Genomic DNA, 25,156 nt, shown 5'->3' on the forward strand with positions numbered 1-25,156 from the left:
CAAGAGCAGGTTAGGCAAACACCCATCAGGGATGGTCTAGATAATACGTAGTCCTACCTTGAGTGCAGGGGACTGGACTAGACGACCTCTCAAGGTCCCTTCCAGTTCTATAATAAACTGTTCCAATGGTTAATTACCCTCATTGTTTAAATAAAAAGTTCTGATGCACAACCTGTTTGTTCTGGTCTCTTTTATTACACTGAGATGAAGATTTACTAATGTGGCTACCAGCTGCACTGAAGGATATTTATAAACATACTGTGCACAATATACCATTTCCTGTAATGAGCAAAATATTTGGGCTTGAAGAATAGTGTGGAAAAAATTGTTATTCATGCAGAGAAAGCAAGCTGCATGTTGTGTAAGCAAAGAGTGATAGAGATTACTGAGGTTCAAGTTCCTTTTCTAGAAGATTTGTAGGCAACTGTAGCAGACAAAGAGGATAAAAGCCTACATTCAGGCTCTCTCAAACAAGGTAAAGTAAATGTGGATTGTTCGTGGATATTGTGGGAAAATGGCCTTTGTTGGAGCTACAGTATTCCTGCGTTTACTCTCTGATGTCTCCATGCATATATTACTGACATCTGTGACAGGCTAGCATTTGCTAAAATGGGAAACATGAATCTTAATGTTTCTCTTCCATATTTATGTAATTAATGGTCAAACAGCATGACTTGGAGGACAGTTTAACAATCCACTTTGTCATACAAGCATTCATTTGAAAACATTTTTGTTTTTAAGCGAAACTGACATGTCATTTTTGTCGAAAGAGCTGATAGTCACAAAAGGAGGGAAGCTTTACCTTGATCCAGTCCAAAATCTGGGTGAAGTTTGCTTAGTTGTGTGCTGTGATTGACTTTTAAATGAGGCCTTCCCAAACTTCACTTTGACAGTAGGCTTGCCTTCTGTCTTGGTTTTAGTGAACAGTCATATATTTGAATTCAAGATTAGCACCTGATGCATTCTCCTTTCCTGATTTCTCCATCCCCCCGCCCACTCCAAGAGTCAGAAACAGTGACCATTGCAAGCTGTTTACAGCACATTTGAGATTTCAAGAGAGTTTTAACCTAGTGCACAGTATTTGTGCTACTTATTTGTTAGGTACACAAGTTGTCTGCCTGGCAATCTTTATTTCCTCATTTCTCAGAGAGGTGGGGCTTTGGCTAAAGAAATGTGAATAGTGGTTTTCATCATTTCTGCAATATTGCAGTCAAAATGACTGCAGAGTGACTTTGTGTGTGCTGAAGACCAAGCTTTACTGGTGAAATGCTCAGCTTCCCGAAAGAACTAAATAACAATTAGCAACAAGTATTTTTCTAAAATGTTTAAAACTTTATTAAAAAGAACTTGTAAAACTACCTGTCATATACCATCTGGTGACTCCCAATGACACAGGGTCCCTTCCATTAAGAATGTTGCTCATTTTCAATAATACTTAACGAATGTGTTGTATAAAACAGCCTCTTTTTTTCTTTTTAATTAAGTAAGCTATCTAGTTTCTTTATATCAAACTATCACTATGGTCTCAGGGTGTCTTAATATTATTGTGTAAATACCCCAGCCAATCTATATTTGACAAAGGACTACAGTAGTGATTATTTTGAAATAGGTACACATACTGTTGTGTGGATAGAGATTTGAGACATCTGGGTCAGAAGAATGGCTTCATTTAAAATGTTTGTACTGTCCTGAAAGTTTATTTTGGTTTCATGGATATTTCCTATACAATCTTAATGGTGAACTGTTTTTTTTAAAAAGCCTTCCAGTCACCAGTTTAAGGTAAGGCTAATAAATCTAAGGAGGCACACTAACAGCACACTTGCTGAATCCAGATTTTGTATGTCTTGCATTTACTTTGAATATTATCCCTGAGGGCAATAACTACAGCATGTATTTTGGAGTAAGTATCTATGCACTGATGCCAGCGAATAAGGAATACAGTTTGAAGGGAATATCATCAGGCATTTTTGATCTCTAAAATGATCCTCTTTTCTGCTTCAGTGTGTTAGTATATAATGAATTCAGTAAGCGAAATGCTGGAGTGCATCACTAATAATCAATACAGGGTTTACTATGTTCTAAGAACTGTAAGCATCTAACCACAACATTTAAAAAGTCCAATATATTTAAATTTTGGCAGAATCTTTTGGAGGGTGTGGGCGGGAAAGGGAGACATAACAAGAGCCAAATCAGTTTGTGACTGTTCTTTGTCTCATGAAGAAAGAATCAAGCTGACTTTCATGATTTTGAAGCAGTGTGCACTTTTTGTAATAAATGTCAAAGAAAATTCGTGGTTCACTGTAACTTATGCAAGATCACATCAAAGCTTTTATTGAAGAAACATAATAAGGAATTATATTAGTCACACTGATTGTGCCAACTGACGTCAAGAATAATTATGGATAGTGAATCAAATGTTTAGGGAAAAATGATTATAGGAATTGACACACACTCTAAAAACTACTTCATTAAATTGGTACTGTGACTTTATCCCACAATCTTAGTACTTTGGTGAGATTTAAGCAGTGGGAGAGGGAAGACTGAGTTTCTTCCTCTTAAATGCCTAGACAGTATGCAAGGTGATTCTTAAGCCTCAGAAAACAAGCTTTAAAAATGGTAGCTTTTCTTCTGAACAGTTGTGACCTATATGACCAATTAAGCAATGCATTTTCCTTGTGGATACTTGAAGTGTAAAACCAGATAAGACTTGAACTCACAAGTTCCAAAACCAGATATTCCTGGATTAAAAGAACTGTGCCTGAGGAAAGAGTAATACAAAATGCAGCATAGTCCTATCTAGAGGGAACAATAATTTCTTCCAGCTCTGCTGAAACCAAAATACTTTTGGATAAATTTAGCAAAAAATAAAATGAATCTTGAAAAGAAAACTTACGCATTTATATGTGTGATGTGGTGTTTGTTCATAAAGCTGTCTGTGATTGGGGGAAAATATTTTGAAATCAATTTATGTACATTTTCTGAATCTAATTAGTATGAACTTTATCTAATTAGGAGTCTTCCTCCCCACCTGAACAGGAAAATGTTCAGAAATGTCTGAGTTGTGTGAACTCCAGTATATTATGAGAAACGCATCACTCATTGAGGTTTATTCTGTAGGAATGATACACATTGGTATTGAATGTATAAGTGACCAAACTCTTCTTTGAGATTGTATTTTGTATATCGTCATGTGGTGATCATATAAAATACAGTCCCGCTCTTCAAAAAACAATTTTTGCAATGTTCTCAGTGATTCTGAACATCCAAACTTTGATGGACTTAAACTTTTGGAGTGGGAATGCTGGTGGGGGATGCCCAGGAATTCTTAGCACATGATTTTGTAAAGAGAATTACCTTGGTTAATATATAAAGAGATTGGGCTTTTCTCAGAATTCATAGTAATGAACAAAGTTATTCTATTTTTTATTATTTAACTTGTATATCCTCTGACATGGACATCTAGTGGATTTGCTGTATTTTTCTATAAGAAGACTTAACAACATAGCGTACATGTAAAGAACAGACCAGGATAAGCAGGTATGAAGGAGCCTTGTTCATATTCTTAACAATATCTGATGGTGCAGGAAGAAATGACTGAGATTCCAATTATACAGTAACTTACCTCTTTGCACTTTGAGATGAGACCAGTAACTTTTTTTTCTTTCCTTATATGCATGTAACAATTAGATTTTTTTTTGTGTACAAATGCTAACTAGAGAAGCATAGACTGCGCCATAGTCTCATTTGCACTAAAGGTCCTGTATACAGTTCTGGTGGAGAAAGGGGGGCTTTAATTACATTTACAATCACATTAATGCCCTTTTACACTTCTCAAACTGGCTTACTGTGGTTCAAGTTGTGGGAGAAGCTTTCAAAAGTTCTTGTAAGATTAAAGTTGGAGAGAAGATTTCATAGAATCGTAGGACTGCAAGTGACTTTTAGAGGTCTTCTAGTCCAGTCCCTTGCACTCAAGGCAGGACTAAGTATTAGCTAGACAATTCCTGACAACTGTTAAATTCCTGCTCTTAAAAATCTCCAATGACAGAGATTCCACAGCCTCCCTAGGCAATGTACCTATGTATTTTCCAATACATAACCATCCTGACAAGAAGTTTTTCCTAATGTCCAAACTAAACTGCCCTGCTGCAATTTAAGCTGATTGCTTCTTGTCTTATCCTATAGGTCCCATACTGTGGCTTTTCATTTGAATTTAAAAATAATTAGCCTCAGTTTCTGTGAATGTTCTAGTGAATAGTTTTACTGGAGGGAGTTTTCATAGAAACAGCAAATATTAGAGAGTATTCACAGTGAACTTGAACGTTGTAGTGCGTGTTTGCACTGAAGAACCCCATACAAGTAGTTCTCACACAGTCAGGGAGTAGACATATACCATGTAATCTATCATATATGTCCAGACAAAAGTGTGAAAGTATTTATGGAAATACAGACTTTTATAAAAACTTGTAAAATTTTGTATCTTAAACGAGTTTCATCTTGATGGCCTTAAAATATTTTTCTTTATCAAGATGAAGATTCTAGAAAATAAGTTGTTTGTCTTATAACCCAGTTCCAAAATAGAAGAATTACTGCGAATTATCTTTTTTGCAAGAAGAATAACGCCATGAGTCATAAGTTCCTATTCATTTTTAATGTTGCAGATGGATTCATGTTGCATGACTGATTATGGAAAAAGAACCCTAGCAATTAGCAAATTTCATATTTTTGAATTGAACTTTGTAAAGTGGTGACAAAATGTCATCACAAGACTCTTTCACCTGGATAAGACCATGCCAGCTTCCGCAAAACTGGTCTCCTGTGTTCAGAATTTTGATACTTTGGGGGAGTCACAAACTTAATCTCTGAGGTATACAAAACTTTTCCAGATTAAGACTAACTCAAAATGATCTAATTCAAACCTGATTGGACCAGACTGCATGGCTCTTAGGTAGAAATTATACTGGATTTGTTCCAAGACCTTGAAGGAAGACTCCATAAATCAGAATAAGTGACATTTGCAAGCCATAAGAATCTAGGGTAAGGGTAAGAGGTCTAGCCTTTTGAGTCAACAGCCCACCTAAGGGAAGAATAACCTTCCAGAATCCCCAGGACTGATTACCTGAGGCAGAGAAATTCACAATCAACAACCAGGCTATCTTTGACCAAACTCTCTCCTTGTACCCAAAGAGGGTGTGGTAGCAAGGAGCCCATTGCATTACTGTTTAGCTTCTTGGCTGCGCTTCTAATTCATATTCTATGAGTATCCAGAAATCTGCAAGAGCTAAACAGTTTGCAAATACCTGTTACCTTATATATTTTATTTTTCTTTCTTCTATTTTTGTCTCATGTTTATATAGGTGGGAGACATCCCAGCCTATTTATCATTTTTATTTGTATCATGTGCATGTGAGAGTCTAGCTATGTGCATACATGTGTGTGTAAGCACTTCCATAAAGTCCAGGTAGGTAAGGGACCTGACAGAAAAATTCCAGGTAAACAGCCCTAAATTTTATTTCCTAAAATTATGCAGAGTGTGATACATGCTCTATGTTTAAAAATCCAGAGAGACTTGAGGTTGTCACTGTAACTCCTGGTAAATAAGCATTGTCAAACTACTTTTTATCAAGAAAGTTCTGTCAAAGTCTGAACTATAATTGCGGTGGGCCACGGGGAAGGAGCAAACAAGGGTGAGAGGATGGAGGATGAAGAAAAAAGAATTACCCACCACATAAGAATGGAAATCTAGGGTTCTGAGGTTGTAGTTTAGACACTTAAAAGATTTAACCATTCAAAATATAGATTTGATTAACTGGGAGAAATATTTAGTTGGGATTTATGGCAAATGGACAATCACTTCCTTAAAATTCTCTTTAGAATTTTTGAATATTGGCTATTTTTAGTATTTGATTTAACTCTAATCCAACATTGAGAGTAATTTGTTGATTTATTACATTGATTTGATAGCTGTATTGGCTTACCATCTGTTAAATATTTTTAATAATAGCTTCTTGATTTCATTGTTAAGAGGTTTTAATCAAATTTATAAAAAGACCGTCATACTTCTTAAAAAAGCAATGTGGCTTGCAAACTGGTCCACCTAAAGCCTGATGAGCTCTTTCGTTCTCACACTAGCCAGTACAGAATTGTTCATGTGACCAGTATAGACCAAGAATTAGTCACCAAAACTATTCCATGGAAATCTTCTTTAAAAGAACAAATTAGAGACTCATAAGATGATCACAGACCAGTGATGAGCTGAAATTATTTGTTTGGCTTGGTGAAACAAAGGAAAATAAAGAATATGTATTGGATGTACAATAATGGAAGATTAAAGAAAACTCATGAGGGACATCCCTCATTACATATTACAGAGATACTGCACTCTGTGTGAAGTGCACAGAGGGTTTAGGACAGACAAACCAACTCTGGTAAGAGAGAACCTGAATCTAAGCCAAAGCCTGAAATTCAAACGGAACTTTGAGGTATCCATATGAAGTTCATGAAGGTGTGATAATTTGTTTTTCTTAAAATGTCTGAGATTTTCACCAGCTATGATAGTACTTGGGTTTTGGACACAATACCAGGAGAGGGAAACTACTGCATTTCTCAGGATGGATGATGGGGCGCTCAGGCTTAGACTGCTGTACAAATGCTCTACAAAGTTATGAAGGCGCAGCTATGCTGACCAGAAGTAGGGGGAGAGAAATCATTCCTCCAGCCAATATAACTATGCTGGCAGCATCCCCAGCATGGATGCAGCTATGATGACAGAAGAATGCTTCCATCGGTTTAAAAACTGTTGATTAGGGATGTGGTTTAGCTGTGCTGACAGAAAGAGTTGGAGGGCTTTACTGGCATAGGTATTCTAGTAAAGGTACTGTAGTGTAGACCAGCCCTTATTTCAGTTTTCTACTGCATTTGTTCTGCCTTTTTCGAAAGAGATGGAAAGAGGTTCTCTAGGTGATGTGGACATCAGCATGAAATCACATTTACTCCTGCAAGGATATTTAAGCAATGTAAAATAATTGGGGATATTTAAAGGCTTTTCTGTAACTTTTCAGGTTTTTCATATTTTAAATGCTGCAGTACTTACAGCAGTATACTATTGGCAAGGTTTTGGATACTAGAAACATTAGATTCTAATTATCTTCTGAATGGAAAATTTTAACTCTTCTGAAAGTTAAAAGGGAAATGATGAGAACATTAAGGTGCTTGTTAAGTCTGAAGAGAAAAGGAAAACAAAAAATGCAGTGGCAGTGCTATAAGGAGAACTCAAGACTGTTATTAAACAGCCAGTCTGACTCACCAACTGAGATACTTTCCTTTGCACTCACATTATAAAACATGAATGGTTTGGGAGTGACATGGAATTTGGGTTGAACGAATCTTAACACAGATCCAGAGAACAAGAAAACATTTAAGAATCTAGTAAAAGAAATGAACTTTGTGTTTTCAAGCAAATAAGAATTGAGCTTTTTCCTAACTCTCACGCTGGAGTGAAACTGTATGTGAAACTGTTCGGAGTATCTTCACTATCTTAACTGGGTTTACCCTTCCAACATTTGTTTTTCCCACTGTTTTCGTAACTTAGGAAACAGGATCTGACATGTCAGTCATGAAAAACTAGTTTTGTTCTGCTCACTGAGATAAGATGTAAAAATATTTATTTCTGAACTCTTACTCTAAATATTATTTTTCAACTGTTTTACAAATATTATTGGTTTTGTTACTACGTTCCAGATGTGGCTGGCAGAAGTTCTATCCTGAAGCTAGAAGACATGTTACATTGTCTATTGTAGTTTATTTTGAAAACAGTAGGCTGTGCATCCTCTCCTTCCTTGTCTAATTAGAGGCATCCTTAATACATTATGTGAGCACTGCAGTGTCTGATCAAATTCACTTGCAGTTGTTGATCATCCATCCTTCGTTTGGCAGGCCATTCGATCATCTTACCATCATGACTTGTGAATTGTGACCTAGAATAATAGCATGTGATACTGCCCAGTGTCTTCAGTCATATAATCCTAGTTCTTTTCCCTTCACTGAACTGTAATGCTACTGACAACATTTCCTTAATTGCTCATCGTGTTTGTGTGTGTGTGAGAGAGAGAAAAGTCAGTGTTGGCACCGTTACACACAGTACAAAATAAAAACATACCCTGCTATGCTTTGTTTCCAAAACTCACATTGAAATCCATGGGAGTCTTGAAGAAAATCAATGGCAAGCTATAGCTCTGAAGTGTGTAGTACAAATCTACCAGCAACTGTGTATAGTACTAATCTGAGTAATCTTCCCACGCTGATTAAAGCTCACTCTTCCCTGCCATTAGCCACTGAAAATTAAACAGCATTTCTATGCTATTAGAATTGTCACTGGGCCAAACACTGCTCTCACTTTACCCATTATAGTCATTTATTATGAATCCCTCTGTTTTTGTATATTTCTGGGGGGGTTTTCATGTGAAATTTAAAGAATAACTATAACACAACTGTTATAGAGGAATATAGCATAAGAAATAGCTCTACGTAAATGCTGTAAAGGAAAAGCTTGAGACTTATGAGACTTCACAGGTAGATATTGTGGAGGTAGAGAAAAAAAACCCATCTCTGGATCTGATTTTCTGCCCACAGTCTTCAGTATTGCAAGGTCTGGGCATGAAGTGACATTGCTAAAGAAAGGATTGGAACCATTTCAACACTTCTTCTATTAACCCCTCCTACATTTCTGAAATAGGACAGTATGTAACCATGGTCTGTGATGTGCTATACTTCTCTCAGATCCAGAAGCATGTGTGGAGGTCCTTCTCCATGTATGCACAAGAGAAGGTCATACATCAATGCCACTTTCGCTGTTTCTGTTCCATTAACTGGCTGAAACCAGAATGGAGATGTTCAGGATATTGGTAGTGAATAAGTGTATTTGGAGATGGTCTTTCTCCAAGCTAGTTTCTTTTTCTTTTTCCCATTGTTCTTAAAGAGGAAATTAGCCACCTGGTGAAAGGTGGCTTGTGAGGTCTGCTGGGTCAAGAAAGAGTTTCTTGAAAATTGGTCAGACTGTTATGTGCTGTTGCATACTTAAGGGTGAAGGGAAGGTTTCCTTGGTCAAAGATGAAACTAACCATCAGTCAGCAGAAGTGCATTTCACTAGTCATAAAGAGTATGGATCTGAATCATGGGGTGATTTGGATTTCTTTCAGTTTCTCAAGATTCTTGCTATGTGAAAGGGTTTTCTTCAGTGAAGAGGTGTTATGCTACTCATCCATGCTGCATACTGGTAAAGACATCACAGATTTGGGTGATTTTCTCCAAGAAGAAAATTGATAGTTTCCTTACATTGAGAAGACCTGACTTCTGGGGTAGTGTGGAGGCAGCAGTACAGATGAAATGGTTCTCTCATTCAGAAGAAAAAGCATCTCTTCACCTCTACCATAGGTGAGGTGAAGGGTTGTTGGGAAAGCTTGTGTTGGATTTCTTATGCCTCTGACCACATTTTCGTCCAGTGTTGTTCAAGTCTCCTTCACCTGGTGCAGATCACAGGACCATTAAACCTTTGGATAAGGGGAGGGAAGGGCTCACTTAGGTGCCAATATGCTGTTTTAAGTGTTGCATCATCTCTTACACTTAATGGCTCTTCATTTACTAATGTTTTTTCATTGAATGTGCCCTGAGGATAAACCCCTGGTCATAGAGCCTTCTTCCTGCGCTGAGTACCAGAACGTGGATCTGATCATTTCCCAAGTTCAAAAGTAACTGCCAAAGTTTACTGTTTAATTTTTAATGTGTGAGCATGTAAGATTCAAGTATTTTCAGATACTAGATAGAAGACCATTGTTGAGCCTTGCCATTTTCTAGATTCACTTACAGCAGGGAAATGTTCTATTTTTATACATAAATATATTTCACATGACTTTTTATAAGTGGCAGAGAAAAAATAAAATGAGAGGAACATGGTAATTGCCATACAGGATCAGGGGTCTACCTAGTGCAGTATAAAGAATAAGAGTACTTGTGGCACCTTAGAGACTACAGCCCACTTCTTCAGATTCATAGAATGGAACATACAGTAAGGAGATATATATACATACAGGACAAGAAAAGGTGGAAGAAGCCATATCAACTCTAAGAGGCTAATTAATTAAGATGAGCAATTATCAGCAGGAGAAAAAACCTTATGCTTATGCTCAAATAAATTTGTTAGTCTCTAAGGTGCCACAAGTACTCCTGTTCTTTTTGCGGATACAGACTAACACGGCTGCTGCTCTGAAACTACTCCAGTATTTCCAACAATGGTCAGCATCAGATGCTTTTAAAGGAAGGGGCTTAGAAACCCCAGAATGCCTATCATACTGGCCTAGAGGGAAGTCTCTTCTTGATTTCAGAAACATGAGATTTTATATACCTTTAAAAACTTTTTCAGTAGTTGTTATAGAACTCAGGACATTCTTTTTACCCATATAAATGTCAAGTCCCTCTTTGAATCTTTCTGATTTCTTGGGAGAGGTGCACTGGGTAATCCAAAACTAAAAGCTCAAGGTGCTTAAGAGCTATGACTACCATTACAGTGCCATAAAAACAGCTGTGAGAGTTAGAGGCCATTGAATGCACTGATATTTTTCCAGTGTATCACAATTACTAGAACCTCTGTTCTGAGTAATGTTGTGCTGATCCACTGTGAAAGTTCAGCATTCAGTGGCTCTTGATGTTTCTTATTTCTCCCTCATGGAGGGGTGATGGAATGGCTGGAACTTGGGCTATGCTGTAAAGCACTGACAGACAACTATTTTAAAGACTTTGGAAAGTGCTTTTTTAAAACAGCTGTCTGGAGTTAGGCACACCTGTGTGACTTTAAATATCAGTGTGAATTACTCTATAGCTCTGTATTTCTATATCATCAATTGAAAAGGAGGCAAATGCATGTTACAGTTGCTAACAAAACAATTGTGAAGGAGCAAACGGACTGAATTCATTGTAAAGATAGGGAGAAATACTGCAAAATACAAACGGGAATAGGGTGCAAGAACAATTTTAACTCTGATCATCTCTCATTGTTCAGCCAACAGCACTGCCAGCAAATCACAGGTGCGTAGTACAAGCCTGATTAACCCAAGTCCATTTTAACTGAAGCTTGGTTACTTTCTCCAAGATTGCACTGTACAAATGTTGAGCTCTATTTCTCTGTGTCTGGAGGTCAATGAAGAGCAAGGAGGCCAGTCACCTTCAAAGGTTGTGCCCTGTATTACTGAACTCTGCAGCACCGTGAAGAGTGTGCCATCTGGCTTGGCAGACTGGTTGGCCATAAAGATGCCACACTCCAATTAACATATGAAGAATTGAAAATGTTGGTGTAAAGGGATTTGATGATGGTTCATTGTCCATCATAAATCCATCCTCCATTTATGCTGGTGCACCTGTTACGTATTAGAGAATTATTTTTTAAAAATAGCTTCAGAAATATGCAAGCCGGGGAAGGTCTGTGCTAGAGCTTTGTTAAACTGAGGCTTTGCAGTGATTGCAAAATATTTTGTTAGTTTATAACTATCATAAACAGATAGTTAAGTGTTAATGCCTCTTTTACCTGTAAAGGGTTAAGAAGTTCACCTAGCCTAGCTGACACCTGACTAGAGGAACCAATGGGGGAACAAGATGTTTCGAAAGGAAGGAGGGAAGTTTTCCTTTGTTTAGAGTCTCAGTTTCAGCCGGAGTGAAAAAGATCAAGGAACCAGTCTCTTATCAGAGGACTAAGTTTTAGAAAGGGATAAATAGGTTTATGTTTATTTTCTTTGAAACTTGTCTTGGTACCATTAAGGGAATTATCAAATTTGGATATTCTTGTGTGCATTAAGATTTTTGCCCAGGGGAACATCCTCTATGTTTTGAATCTGTTGTCTGTGAGAGTAGCTGGTATGCTAATCTCTCCCAGAGGGTTTTCTTTTACCTTTCTTTTCTTTAATTAAAAGCCTTCTTTTTAAATACCTGATTGAGTTTTTCCTTGTTTTTAGATCCAAGGGAGTTGGATCTGGATCCACCAGGATTTGGTGGGAGAAAGGAGGGGGAATAGTTAATTTCTCCTTGTTTTAAGATCCAAGGGGTTTGGATCTGTGTTCACCAGAAAATTGGTGAAGTCTCTCAAGACAACCCGGGGAAGAAAAGTAGTACTTGTGAGTGGTGGCAGCGAAACCAGATCTAAGCTGGTAATTAAGCTTAGAAGTGTCCATGCAGGTCCCCACATCTGTACTCTAAAGTTCAGAGTGGGGAAGGAACCTTGACAATAAGACACAGAGGTTTTCCACTCCAATTCAAGAACTGAGTTGAAGGTTCAGAAAAACTTAATGTCACAGCTCATTCAGGTGAAACTTTCAACTTTGACCCAATTTTGTGTTGAAATTTTGGAAGCTGAATGTCATTATTTTAATTCAAAATCATAAATCAGCCCCAGTTTGCTCAAATTTGAAGATGCCTGCATGCTTCACAGTAGTATTGTACATACTATACATACAGTCACACCACTGCAGTTGCAAGATCAGAACCTAAAGGTACTAACAGGCACAGTCCAATAAATATAAGTAACCAGTGGAGTTTTGTGAATTTAATACAGTTAGAATTTGTCATTCTCTGCAAAGCAAGGGATCTTGGTGACCACAGAGACACTACACACATGCTTAAATATAAGCATGATGTTTTTAAGTGCTTTACAGAATCAGGATCAGAATGCTCAGTACTGTGTCACGCAGACTACCTTTTTCTAACATCTACATACCTTACCATTGGTTCATTAATCATAAGAATGGCAACACTGGGTCAGACCAATGGTCCATCTAGCCCAACAGTGGTTGGTGCCAGATGATTCAGAGCGAGTGAACAGAACAAGGCATTTTATAAAGTGATCCATCCCTGGTCATTTAGTCCCAGCTTCTGGCAGTCAGAGGTTTAAGGGACACTCAGAGCATGTTGTTGCATCCCTGACTATCTTGGCTAATAGTCATTGATGAACTTATCCTCCATGAACTTTTCTAATTCTTTTTTCAACCCAGTTATACTTTGGGCCTTTACAGCATCCCCTGGCAATGAGTTCCACAGTCATTGTGCATCATATGAAGACATGCTTCCCTATGTTTGTTTAAAACCTGATGCTTATTAATTATCATTGGGTTATCCCTAGTTTGTGTTTTATATGAAGGGGTAAATAACACTTCCTTATGCACTTTTTCTGTCCCACTCATGATTTTATAGACCTCTATCATATACCACTCAGTCTTCACTTTTCCAAGCTGAACAGTCATAATCATTTTAATTTTTCCTCATATGGAAGCTGTTCCATACCCCTAATCATATTTGTTGCTCTTCTCTGTATCTTTTCCAATTCTAATGAATATTTTTTGAGATGGGGTGACCAGAACTGCATACTGTATTCAAAGTGTGGGTGTACCATGGATCTATATAGTGGCATAACATTTTCTGTTATATTATCTATCCATTCCTAATGTTCTGTTATCTTTTTTGACTGCTGTTGCACACTGAATGGATATTTTCATGGAACTCTCCACAATGACTCCAGGATCTCCTTTCTTGAGTGGTAATAGATAATTTAGCATCCATCATTTTGTATGTGTAATTGGGATTATTGTTTCCAATATGCTGTACTTTGCACTTATCAGTACTGAATTTCATCCGCCATTTTGTAAACCAGTTGTGTGAGATCCTTTGCAACTCTTCACAGTCAACTGGACTGAACTATTGCGAGTAATTTTGTATCATCTGTAAAGTTTGCCACGTCAATATTTAGCTCTTTTCCCAGATCATTTATGAATATGGTGACGATCACTGATCCCAGATCCTTCAGGATCCTGCTATTTACCTCTCCCCACTGTGAAAACTGACCGTTTATTCCTACCCTTTACACTTATGGTTCCATAACTGGTTATCTTCCCTTTAATCCCGTGAGTGCTTGGTTTGGTGAGAGGCCTCGTCAAAGGCTTTCTTAAAGTCCAGGTACACTATATCCACTGGATCACCCTACGGAAAAGGATAAATGGACACAAATCAGATATTAGGAATGGCAATATACAAAAACCTGTAGGAGAACACTTCAATCTCCCTGGACACACAATAGCAGATCTAAAGGTAGCCATCTGCTGCAAAAAAAACTTCAGGAACCAGACTTCAAAGAGAAACTGCTGAGCTTCAAGTTCATCTGCAAATTTGACACCATCAAAGCTCAGGATTAAACAAAAACTGTTGAATGGCTTGCCAACTAACAAAAGCAGTTTTCTTCCTCTCTTGGTTTTCACACCTCTAACTGCAGAAGAGGACCTCATCCTCCCTGATTGAACTAACCTCATTATCTCTAGGCCTGCTTCTTGCTTGCATATATATACCTGCCCCTGGAAATTTCCACTACATACATCCGACGAAGTGGGTATTCACCCACAAAAGCTCATGCTCCAATACATCTGTTAATCTATAAGGTGCCACAGGACTCTTTGCTGCTTTTGTGGATCATCCCATTTCACATTGCTGACCCCCTCAGAGAATTCTAATTCATTGATGAGGCATGATTTCCCTTTACAAAAACTATGTTGACTCTTCACCATCAAATCATAATTCTCTGTGCATCTGATTAGTTCTTTTTTTACTATAGTTAGACTTACCAGCCTGTAATTGCCAGGATCACCTCTGGAGCCTTTTTACATTGTTACATTAGCTATCCTCCAGTAATCTGGTACAGAGGCTTATTTAAGCGATAGGTTACATTCCAGAGTTAGTAGTTCTGCAATTTCATATACAAGTTCCTTCAGAAACACGAGCTAGTCCTGATGACCTATTACTGTTTAATTCATCAATTTGTTCCAAAACCTCTTGTATTGATACTTCAGTCTGAAACAGTTGCTCAGATTTCTCACCTAAAGATAATGGTCAGGTGTGGGAATCTTTCTCTCATGCTTTGCAGTGAAGACCAATGCAGAGAATTCATGTAGCTTCTCCACTATGGCCTTGTCTTCCTTGAGTGCTCTTTTTGCACCTCCATTATCCAATGGCCCCATGGATTTTTTTTAAGAGGCTTCTTGCTCCTGATGATCTTTTGTCTTTTGTTAGTTGCTCTTCAAATTCTTTTGTTAGTTGCCTGCCTAATTATACCTTATGCTTGACTAGCCAGAGTTTGTTCCTTTCTATTAGTTTATGCCTAAAAGATCTTTAAACAGACAAATGAAAAAGGAGTGTGAAAGAACTGGTGAGGTTTGCCAAATTTAAGGTGGATAGCATAGCTGCAGAAGAGAGAGACTACATGAATAGTTTTAGAAGCATTTGTCTTCAGTAATTCTAGTCATAATCCACAATATGACCTAATTTGCTAGTATAACTTGAAAAATCTAGTCACTTATTTTCATGACTTACAGTTTGTTTTATTTTAAATTTATGTCAAACACCATAAAATAATTCATACTGATTTACTTTGATTCATTTGGGGACAAATTGTTAAATCGCAGAGACTATTAGCACATGCTAAAGTAGTGAAGTTTGTCTTTATTTCCCATATTAACAATTTTTCTAGATTTTTCTCTAAATTGCATGTTATAATACTGCCACAGCAAATACAAGTGTTCCAACTGGAAATAAGGCACAGTATATGTATCTCTTTTAAAAAGATAAGTCTAGACCAACATGACCTGAAATTTATGCTTCAGTAATATTATAGCATTAGCTGCACCCCTTTAAACCTCCTGATTTGTTGTAATACTTTGTTGAGCTATATAACTTAAAGCATGAATTAGCTAAAGAGTTAATTTAAATATCTTTCAGTGATGTCTCACCCGTGGAGGGACTGCTATCTCAGTTGGAGAGCATTGTATTGTCCTATGAGTCTTGCATGTCAGATTGGGTCTCAGAATATTCAGATTCCATTAAAAATAGATGTGGGCAAATAATTGATATTTTAGCTCACTGGCAATTCCAAAAAAATAGGGGGGGAAAAAGTGAAGTCTGGGGTCCAAGCAAACCCGGTGGGTTGGGGTTTGGGGGGCGAGGGGGCAGAGGAGATATGGCAAGTAGAAAATCAGAATTTTTTTTAAGTTGTTAAAACAAAACATTTACTCTAGTTTAAACCAGCAACTGACCCATGCTCCATGCTGCAAAGGAAGGTGAAACCCCCACAAGGTCTCTGCCAATCTGATCTGGGAAAAATTATTTCCTTACACCAAATATGGTGATCAGTTAGACCCTGAGTGTGTCAGTGAGACCCACCAGCCAGATAACTGGGGAAGAATTCTCTGTAGTAACTCAGAGTCCTCTCCATGTAGTGCTCCATCTCCCGCTGTTGGTGATATTCTCTAATAGCAGGCACAGATTTCCTACGATGGTATGTGGCCATCTCCTTATACCATCCCTCCAGAAACTTATCAAGTTCATTCTTAAAACAAATTAGAGTTTTTGCCCCCACTGCTCCCCTTGGAACGGAGTTTCAGAACTTCACTCCTCCGATGATCAGCAATCATCTTCTAATTTCAAGCATAAATTGTTGATGACCAGTTTTATGTCCATTTGTTCTTGTGTCAATATTGGCGGTTAACTTAAATAACTCCTCTCCCTCCATCTGGTGTATTTATAGAGAGCAATCATATCTCCCCTCAGCCTTCATTTTGTTAGGCTAAACAATACAAGATCTTTGAGTCTCCTCTAGTAAGGTAAGTTTTCCATTCCTCTGATCATCCTAAGCCCTTCTTTGTACCTGTTCCCTTCTGAATTCATCTTTCTTGAACATGGAGACCAGAACTAGACACAGTATTCCAAATGAGTTCTCACCAGTGTCTTGTATAATGGCAGTAGCACTTCCTTATCTTCACTAGAAATACTTCACCTTATGCATTACAAGATAATATTCCTTCTTAATGGTCGCATCACATTGGCAGCTCACTGTATTGCTGGGATTAACTCATTCACCCAGTTCTTTCTCCTCCTCTATCACTTCCAACTGATATGTCTCAACTTTATAGCAAAAAGTCTTGTTAGTCCCTAAGTGCATGACCTTGCACTTTGTTCTATTAAATTTCATCCTATTTCTACTACTCGAGTTTTCAAGGTCACCCAAATTGTCTTCTATGATATTCCATTCCTCCTCTGTATTGGCAATAACTCCCAACTTTGTGTGGCATTTTATTAGGACATTCCCATTTTTTGTGCCAAGGTCCACTCTCTCCAGCCTGACAGTTTACTTTTCAGTATGACTAATTGTAGATCCACCCTTCAATCCTCCTATTAATCCTCATCATCTCCAATTTAATAATTTCCCATGAGGAGCCGTATCAAATATCTTATTGAAATCTACCTAGATTAGATCTAGTGCATTTCCTTTTTCCATAAAAAGTTATCTTCTCAAAGAAAGAGATCAGATTAGTCTGGAACTATCTACCTTTTGTAAAAATCATGTTTATTTTATCCCAATTATAAACAGCAAGTAATTGGAGAGAACAGAACTTTGATCTCCTAACAGTTGTCTGCTTTAACCTCTAAACATCACTCTGCTCCTTTTTTTAAATGATAAACGTGGCACAAAAGAGTAAAGTGAACGGTGTTTTTACTTAATTGAATTTAATAATATTTCTGGGATCATGTTTTCTGACACTGAATTTGGAGTTGAGTGAAATGTTGTTTGTTAATACGTGAAATCATTTATTTTAGTGTGGCTAGTAGACTTGGTATATGTATCAGAGAGACAGTTATAAATTCTGAACTGTTAAAGTCCATAACCACCTTCCCCAGGAAAAAAAAAGAGAGAGAGAGAGAAAATAGCTGTTTTTTTACAAATGGTGCCAAAGACTAATGTACCGCTATGTCAGGAAAAAACTGCCAAGGGACCTTGTTAAGAGAATGATCTTTCTGAAAAGAATTTAAATGATAGTACTGGATCTTGGGGAAAAAACTTTATTTGTCCTGTTGTACATTAAGGGAAATCTAAGGTATCTTTTTTTTTCCTTTTTTCTTTTTTTTATGAAAAAGGATCCAGGTTACAAACTTAAATTCTAAATTTAAAATTCCTCATGTTGAAATTTCATCTCAGTAACAATAGAACATTTTCAGAAGAAACGTTCTAGGGTTGGTAACTTTGTATTAACATCTCTTTTTAGCTTCTTGTGTTGGACTGTTTCTGAGGTGGGTGTTGCAGATGTATATCAGATCTCGAGAATTAAACTATGCTTGCATTGAAGCATACTTCATTAAAGAAAAAACCATATGACAAGTGAACTGCAGTACTTCATTCACATTTTCAAATGGATAAGTAAGATCTTTCTTGAAAGTAGGTACTGTGTCAACATGCAGACAGTATTTAATCTGAGGCAAAAAAAGTATGAGATTTCTAATCAATATTATGTCAAGAGGAATCCTCTCAGAATAGCATTCAGCCACAGGAAAGAGACACCTATGTTTGTGTTCCATATTCTTATCTTTATATAGAAGAAATATAAGCAAATTGGTGAATAAGATGATCAGAAGCACCAAACATACTTTTAGAACAAAACAGATCATATGTATAATACAGATCTATAACTAGTTTTGAAAATAAAACTTAAGGGTGAGGATAGACACACTACAATTCACATACCACAGTTAAGGTGAAATGATTTAAAAGAAATCAGGGAACCTGGATAAAAGTAATCTTTAATTCAAGTGTACTTCTCATGAAGAAAGGCTTCATACATTAGAAGAGGGTCTGTAGTTTCAGTAAGCTACAAGAATATTTACAAAGTTAATGGAAAGACTTCCACTGATTTTTAGTGGGAGTTGAATAAGGGCCAAATTGAAACCATACTTTTATTCGTTCTTTCATTTTCTTAATAGAAAATACGTTATTGTAGCTGAAGATGTATTGTTGGTCTTTGTGCATGAAAAAAATCTAAAACTTGTGCAGTTACACTCTGCTACTGTAAAATAGGGGTACTTATAAGGGTAAACTTTATCAAAAGGACAAGTACTTTTAATTCTGACATGTGTAGTACAATAAGATCCTTGGCACATCCTGGTAGAAAAGAAAGATGCCAGTTAAACAATATATTAAATGACTATGTCCATTGTTTCTGGGAGAGAAAAAATGATTACAGTAATTTCTTTAAGTATTGTACAAAATTTTAACACATTCAAAAATATAGTGAAGCAGCTTTGAAATTTTTAGTAGCAACAACAGAGCAACGAACACAGCTAAATTGAACAAACTGTTGCAGTGAAACTCTATGCCAGGAAACAATCATTCATACTTATAAATTATTGTGAAATGGTTTGTAGACAACAATACATCATGCACCATTTTAAAATACTATCTGTGCCACCTATCAATTTTTGTAGAGTAACTGGAACAAACTGTAGTGAGTCTGTTCTCTGGTAATTATCCCTCAAGAAGGTATCAATTTAACTGGGTACTGATTGAGGCACTGCTATTCTGTTAGCAAAGCAAGAACTAAACATAGAGCAGCCAGCACAATGGTATCCAGTTCTGATTGGGCTCTCGAGTTGCTAGTGTAGTACAAATTATAACAGGGTATCTATACAGTTGACTCTTGAAATAATTCAAAATGGTATAATTTTAAAAAAACAGATTTCTGTATAACATTAGCATTCACTTTGTTTTTATTTGCACATGTCCATGTATCTCATGTTTTCAAGTTAGGGGTATTTATGGAGGCGCTAGATGCAGCTGCATAGTTAATTTTGAGTTGAGTTTTGTACTTAATGGATTTTGGTTTTTATGTGTCGAAAAATAGTGTGTATCCTCCCCATAATTTCTGTACTTGCTCTCTGAGTATAGAACTGATTCACTGAGAATTTACAAGTAATAAATACATTTAATTGGTTAAGGAGTAAGTTACTTTTAAAATGGATTTTTAAGAAAATTGACACCTGGTATCAGGAGGGTGTGTGTGTGGGAGGGGAGTTTGTTTAATTAATTAATTAATTCCCCTTAGTGATCTTAATCATGGAATAATGCAAGATTTTTCAAACTTCCCATGCAATTAAAAGTTATTGAAATCTTGTGCATAGTCTGGAACTCAAAAATTTTGGGTGCAGGGGAGGAGGAGGAAATAGCAATTAATGATCCTTTTTTCCCTATTATTCTTTATAACTGAAATGTTCTCCTTCAATAGAAGCTGAATAATAATGTTCTGTTATCGAGAGTTCTACAAAGAACTTCAATATTTGGGGAAACTATGGGGAAAAATGTCAAATATACCTTTACAAATCAGTTCAGTCTACTCTGTGACCATCAAGCAGTAAAATGCCTTGATCATAATCATATAGCCCTGTAATAAGCCTCTGTCCCAAATCTGGACCTTAGCATCCAAAATCTGGGTGCTTAGCATGAACCTCCAAGCTTAATTACCAGCTTGGATCTTATCTCGCTGCCCACCATCAAAATTTCCAGGGTTTTGGCCCCCTCTGGTCTCCCAACCTTCCCTGGAAGAGACCCCCAAGACCCAGAAGCTCTAGTCTTACCAGCAGGGAAATACTCACTTCCCTTCTCCCTGCCTCTCCTACCAGACTTTCTCTCTGGGCTAACTTGCAGAGTATTGATGCAATTCTTCACATCAACAATACAGAAGAGCATGTCTCCTTATTCCACAAGAGACAAACCCAAATACAAGGAAACAGAGATGATCCTATCTCTTCCCCTCCCACCAACTCCCTGGTGTGCTGCAGAGCTTACCCTCCATAGATCTAACACAAAGAGAATTCCTCCCCTTGTTCCTTAACCTACCCAGAGGAAAAACTCAAACAGTCTAAAAGAAAACTTTATATTAAAAAAAGAATGGAAAAGACATAAGAATAAAACTCTGCATCAAGATGACAATACAGGGCTATTGCTTATAAGAAAATATGAATAAACAGTTGATTCAAAAAGATATCCAATTTGAAACATTCCAGCAGTTACACACATGTAAATACACCCAAAACACATAAAGCCTATATTGTTTTCTACCTGTACTTACAAGTTGGAAACAGAAGTAAGACGATAGAAGAACCTTCTCATAGCTGAGAGCAAACAAAAGATCAGAGTCCAAAAATTCCCTCCCTGACTTTGAAAAATCCAGTTTCCTGATTGGTCCTCTGGTCAGGTGTTTGGTTCCCTTTGTTAACCCTTACAGGTAAAGAAACATTAACCCTTAGCATCTATTTATGACAAGCCCTACAGTGCAATGTTTGGGTGCCCAACCTGTGCATTTCCATGCCTAACATGTTTTGATTTATTTTATGTTAACCTGGATTTATAATGCTTGGTTTGGGGGATATTACAACATCTCTGTAGTGTTTTTTACCCTAACTTTGTCTTAACATAATTTACATTGGTAATGTACATTATAACAAGGGAGATTTTCTTGCAAGATAACACAACTGAGTGCAAATAGCCCATTTCTCTTGAGGTAATGTAATTTACTCTACATTTATTCTCCAAACCATTAACCTGGTGTGATGGCTTACCTCCATCAAAAGAACTCTTATTTGTATCTCTTAGTGAAGGTTAATGATGTTCTGGGTTTTGCATCAGTAAACAGGCAGTTGCTTAGAGTTGTACATCACTAAACATCCATCTTGAGTAAAAAATCAGGACTGAAAAACAAAACATGCAAATAGGTCATTCAACCTAAAGTATTACACACTCTTATTATTGGAAAAAATGGGCAATATTATAATCAGTTGCTGTAGGTATATTTAGTAAAATCCATTCACAATGCCTTGTATGATGTTTCTTAGTTTCTAGTCACTGATAACAAATGATGGCAAGTAACGCTATCCTCTGCTTCCTCTGTCAGAATGAGGGTACCTTTTATGTGCACAAGAAGAATGGGAAAGAAGTTGGTGAGAAGATTATACGTACACAGTGAGAAACAGGAGTACTTGTGGCACCTTAGAGGCAAACAATTTTATTTGAGCATAAGCTTTCATGGGCTACAGCCCACTTCAGTGGATGAATGCAGTGGAAAATACAGTAGGGAGTATATATATACTTAATATACACACACAGAGAACATGAAACAATGGGTGTTACTATACACACTCTAACAAGAGTGATCAGTTAAGGTGAGCTATTACCAGCAGGAGAGAAAAAAAACTTTTTGAGTGGTAATCAAATGGTCTATTTGCAGCAGTTGACAAGAAGTTGTGAGGAACATAGGGCAGGAATAGACTTAGGGAAATAGTTTTACTTTGTGTAATGACCCATCCACTCCCAGTCTTTATTCAAGCCTAATTAAATGGTGTCCATTTTGCAAATTAATTCCAATTCAGCAGTACCTTGTTGGAGTCTGTTTTGAAGTTTTTTTGTTGTAATATGCGACTTTTTAGGTCTGTAATCTAGTGACCAGGGAGATTGAAGTGTTCTTTGACTGGTTTTTAAATGTTATAATTCTTGATGTCTGATTTGTGACCATTTATTTCTTTACGTAGAGACTGTCTGGTTTGGCAATGTACATGGCAGAGGGGCATTGCTGGCAGCATGATGGCATATATCACATTGCAGAATGTGGCAGTGACGAGCCTTTGATAGTGTGGCTGATGTGATTAGGTCTTATGATGGTGTCCCCTGAATAGATATGTGAACAGAGTTGGCAACGGGCTTTGTTGCAAGGATAGGTTCCTGAGTTACTGTTTTTGTTCTGTGGTCTGTGATTGCTAATGAGTATTTACTTCAGGTTGGGGGGCTGTCTGTAAGCAAGGACTGGCCTGTCTCCCAAGATCTGTGAGAGTGATGGATTCTCCTTCAGGATAGGTTGTAGATCCTTGATGATGTGCTGGAGAGGTTTTAGTTTAGTAGGAGTCAAGGTATGAAACGGAACAGTAGGAACGCAGTCCATTCTTTAGTTTTCCTTGCTGGCCAAGCCTGGGGTAAATTACATATCAAAACCACATTACTTGCTGTATGCATTGCTGCTGCAATAGCAATCTACAGGGGTTCTGGAGATCCATAAGCATAGCTAGATCACAAGAAGATGATACATCTTCCCTCATGCTAAAAGAATTATGCAAAACTTTAAAAGAGTACCTTTTGCTCTATGAATGCCACAAGCTGTGATGGCTGTTCTCTATCACTACTCCAGAATTCATAACTGTTACAGAAAGACATAATAGCACCATGTGGATGATAGGTAAAGAGGTTAGTGACTTCATTTTCCAAGCCCAGGTCTACTCACCCTAATGTATTTTAGTCTGCTGCTATATTTAGTTGTCTCCACAAGGACATATTTCAAATAGATGCTAATAAAAGTAATTGTTTACAGACTACTCAACTTTTGTCTGCTGAAGGGAAATTTTTTTTTTTAAGCATTAGCAATTGGAGAAATATATTCCCAATAGCAGAGGCTACGCAAGACAATCTGCTGCCTTAGCTAAAACCTTGGTATACTATGCATCTCCCAGCAGGATCCCAGCACCACCTCTGTTGCAGCCATTACCCATCCTTGAACCTCATCCACCTGGGTCAGAAGTTGACTGAGCAGACCCTGGCTTAGAGCCACAAAAGCCACTGGGCCCCAGTGACAGACTCCATAGGATGGGAACACTCCAAAACCTGGGTACTGGAAGGGACACAGTCCAGCTCATAGGGCCACGGTTAATGGGCAGGGTGGACCCCTTGCCTCTCACAAAGCAACCCAAGCCACTGATCATGGTGGATGGTGAGCTCCTTCCCACTGTACTGTCTGGGGGTCTCTGTACCTCAGCCCTCCCCTTGCCAGGCCCCCCACACTCTGCATCCCAGCCTGCACTCCCCATCTGGCCCCCTGCACCACTGCCCCATCCCACCTCTCAACTTCCGCACATTTCCAGATGAGCTCTTCAGTGTTGGACTCATAGTCCATGTGGTTGCAGTGCCTCCAGAGCCTGGACCTGGGGGATTTGAAAATGGGGAAAGGGCTTCCCAGGCATCAGGGCCAGGAGGGCTAGACATGGAGTGGAAGTTCACTGCAATTTTAACCGAAACCCCAGCCAACATAAGATGCCACCAGGAGCAGCCCTGAGTCATAGGAGCTATCTTAGCCATGGCAGAGAATGGCTGGGGAAGGACTGGGAGTGATTCCCCAACTTGGGTCTTCTTTCTGCTTCTTGGAGCCCCCAGGCAGCCCCACCAGCCTCCTCTTCCTCTGCCGCACTCAGAAATCTGCTGCCTAGGCAGCTGCCTAGTCTGCTTGTAGGTACAGTGCCTCTGTCCAGCAGCATCAATTTAACCTGAAAACAAGGAACCACATTTCACTTAATGACAAGCAAAATTTTAAACAATCCAAGATGTGTATAGCTGTTATTTTATACTGTGCTTTGATATGGCTACGTTTCAGCTGTGGGCGAAATGTTTGCTATATATATCTTCAAATCTTTCACAGGTATAAAATATATTAAAAATAAATATTTCTAAAACATGTTTTGAGACCTTTGAATGAAAGGTGTTAGAAATCCAAAGTCGCACTGATAGCTAGAAACCCATTGTACCCTATCCACTGTATCTTTACTTAGTCCGTGAATAGCCAGCTGGAACAATGGTATTTCATTGTGAATATATCTCTTGAAAAGATGTTCAGTTCAAATAAATTCTTCTATAAGTTACTGTAGTACAGTGCTTTCTCCAGAGGTAAAATCATTTCCAACTTCTTTACTATGATCTGTAGGAGTTTGAACATCCAGCTAGCACATTGCAATATTATCTTCTGGTTCTAAAAATTTGACTTTTACATCTACCCCTAGGAGTTTCATTTTCACCTCCATCCCGTTTCATAAAATGACCAGCAATTCAGCAGTCAGTGCTGACATGTATAATATTATCCTTAGTTTTTAGAAGTAACATCTTTCCAACCTTTCCAAACTGAATACCTTTTGAAGAGTTCTTTCTATGAAAAAATTAATTATTTCACCTTTTTGTCTCACATTGGGGTGAAACCTAATGTTGAAATATTGGCATTTCCTACAGAACAGCAATTCTGAATTACACTCAACTCTAGGTTTTCTGTTAGTATTTCAGGCTCTCTACAGATTCAAGAAACTGTGCTGCATTGGTTACACTCAGTTCATGTTTGGTTATCATTTAGGATGAGATTTTCCAATAACTTTGCTTTCATTGACATCCACAGGAATTATACCAACAGAAACAAATTTAAGCCAAAAGTGTATATCCCACTTTTTCCATTTTTTT

General features: G+C 37.7%; 1 long non-coding RNA gene across 2 annotated transcripts in view; it reads left to right on the forward strand.

Annotated features, from left to right (window-relative positions):
* The first annotated feature begins 387 nt into the window (after nucleotides 1-387).
* Nucleotides 388-25,156, forward strand: part of LOC116825450 (uncharacterized) — a 129,084-nt gene continuing 104,315 nt past the window's right edge. For both annotated transcript variants that reach the window (XR_012655935.1, XR_012655936.1), the window contains exon 1: nucleotides 388-475. This is a non-coding gene — a long non-coding RNA (uncharacterized LOC116825450). The remainder of the gene's footprint in view (nucleotides 476-25,156) is intronic.

Source organism: Chelonoidis abingdonii, chromosome 5, assembly GCF_003597395.2.
Source record: "Chelonoidis abingdonii isolate Lonesome George chromosome 5, CheloAbing_2.0, whole genome shotgun sequence".
NCBI classification, from domain to species: Eukaryota; Metazoa; Chordata; order Testudines; family Testudinidae; genus Chelonoidis; species Chelonoidis abingdonii.